Below are 2,500 nucleotides of genomic sequence, written 5' to 3'. Positions count from 1 at the left end.
GGGTGCCGAAGCGAACTCTCCCAGCACAGCGCACACGCCAACACATCCGCACAGCTGCGATACAAACCACCAGCGAGAACCGCTGGGGCGACCGAGCAGCAGACGGCGTCGCGGCGCCGAGCGCCGGGCGGCGGCGCATCCTCAACGCACACAGTCCTCAATCGGACCAGCACACTGCAGATGTCCACCGCGCTTCGCACCGGGCCCGCGAGGACCTACTTTGGCCGCACGGCGCCGCGCGCAGGGTGCGCCGGCGCGCAGCTGCGACGCCTGCCGCGTCCGTCGGCCGGCGCGCCTGCCACTGGCCGCCCCCACCAGCCGGCTGTAGCGCGTGCGCCCACGCACCGCGCGGCCAGCACGCCGGGAGGCGCCCCTCACCGGCCGGGGACGGTCCCACCCAGCCACCGCCGCGTATCGCTTCACACCCAGATGCCGTTCAGTTTCGTCGGCATGGTGGGTATCGCTGGAACAACCGGTTAGTACCTCAACCTATCGTCGCCATCACCGATTCACCCCTAGCGAGAACAACCGCACCACAACGGGTTACCATTTCTTCATTTGCGTAACTTCACCAGAAAACGTAGGCGTCCATCGCCATTTGCAACTTCAACCATTATTGCATGCCTGTGTCAGGTGTCACGCCACACTACGTCTGCCCACATACACGCAACAAAATGTGCACGCCTAGACAATACGTGGAAGGTGGCCCCCGTACGTATGCGATGTCCATTGCTCGAACGACTGTCAACCGGCTTCTGTAGCATGTCGCAGATATGGAACGCGCCTGCACCATGCCATCACGGTGTGTGAGGAGAGACGACTAGGTCCGAATACATCAACAGACAGCTCATGCTGATCGCCATCCACGGCGTCCGTTCCTCCCACACGTCTCTATGGCGTACCACACTGCAATCCAGCTCTCATAGGGAGACGACACGTAGCTGCGTGCACAATATTTGCACTGTATGGTCCGCCGTTTTTGGGCGCAGTCGTTGTACGGTCACACATGTGCCACGATGTATCATTCAGTACATAAGGACGAATGTGCAGTACAGATTGTGGTTCACGCGTACGACATCAGCGGACAGTTGACACAGGCCGCACCACAACGTAGCCTGCGTACGTCGCATGCGAAGGGCATTGAACATGCAAACTTGTCACCAACCACCTTGCGAAGGCAGGGGCAAGGTGGGGACGTGGGGAGAGGTGGGGGGGGGGGGGGGGCGGCATGTACGCCCTGCTGCCATCCACATTACAGTGTACAGCAGGAGCATGTGGAAAGTCAGCAAGACTTGCAAGGTGTTTAACATGAAGCGATACACAGGGGAGCGGGCAGTGCGAGTAGCGAACTATATTGCGAGGGTTGCGGGTGGGCAACACTACACTAATTGAACGAGTCGTATAACAATTACAGAGCAGGTTTAGGCGACAACGTGGGTTACGATAGGCGACAACGTGGGTTACGTTAGGGGACAACGTGGGTTACGTTAGGGGACAACGTGGGTTACGTTAGGGGGACAACGTGGGTTACGTTAGGGGACAACGTGGGTTACGTTAGGGGACAACGTGGGTTACGTTAGGGGACAACGTGGGGTTACGTTAGGGGACAACGTGGGTTAGGTTAAGGCACAACATGGGTTAGGTTAAGGCACAACATGGGTTAGGTTAAGGCACAACATGGGTTAGGTTTAAGGCACAACATGGGTTAGGTTAAGGCACAACATGGGTTAGGTTACGGCACAACATGGGTTAGGTTAAGGCACAACATGGGTTAGGTTAAGGCACAACATGGGTTAGGTTAGGGGACAACATGGGTTAGGTTAGGGGACAACATGGGTTAGGTTAGGGGACAACATGGGTTAGGTTAAGGCACAACATGGGTTAGGTAGGGGACAACATGGGTTAGGTTAAGGCACAACATGGGTTAGGTTAGGGGACAACATGGGTTAGGTTAGGGGACAACATGGGTTAGGTTAAGGCACAACATGGGTTAGGTTAAGGCACAACATGGGTTAGGTTAAGGCACAACATGGGTTAGGTTAGGGGACAACATGGGTTAGGTTAGGGGACAACTTGGGTTAGGTTAGGGGACAACATGGGTTAGGTTAAGGCACAACATGGGTTAGGTTAAGGCACAACATGGGTTAGGTTAGGGCACAACATGGGTTAGGTTAGGGCACAACATGGGTTAGGTTAGGGCACAACATGGGTTAGGTTAGGGGACAACATGGGTTTAGGTTAGGGGACAACATGGGTTAGGTTAGGGGACAACATGGGTTAGGTTAGGGACAACATGGGTTAGGTTAGGGGACAACATGGGTTAGGTTAGGGGACAACATGGGTTAGGTTAGGGGACAACATGGGTTAGGTTAGGGGACAACATGGGTTAGGTTAGGGGACAACATGGGTTAGGTTAGGGGACAACATGGGTTAGGTTAAGGCACAACATGGGTTAGGTTAAGGCACAACATGGGTTAGGTTAGGGGACAACATGGGTTAG

Source organism: Schistocerca piceifrons, unplaced genomic scaffold (assembly GCF_021461385.2).
Source record: "Schistocerca piceifrons isolate TAMUIC-IGC-003096 unplaced genomic scaffold, iqSchPice1.1 HiC_scaffold_1022, whole genome shotgun sequence".
Classification (NCBI taxonomy): domain Eukaryota; kingdom Metazoa; phylum Arthropoda; class Insecta; order Orthoptera; family Acrididae; genus Schistocerca; species Schistocerca piceifrons.
The sequence above is the reverse complement of the archived record's forward strand: the minus strand, read 5'-3'. Positions refer to the sequence as shown.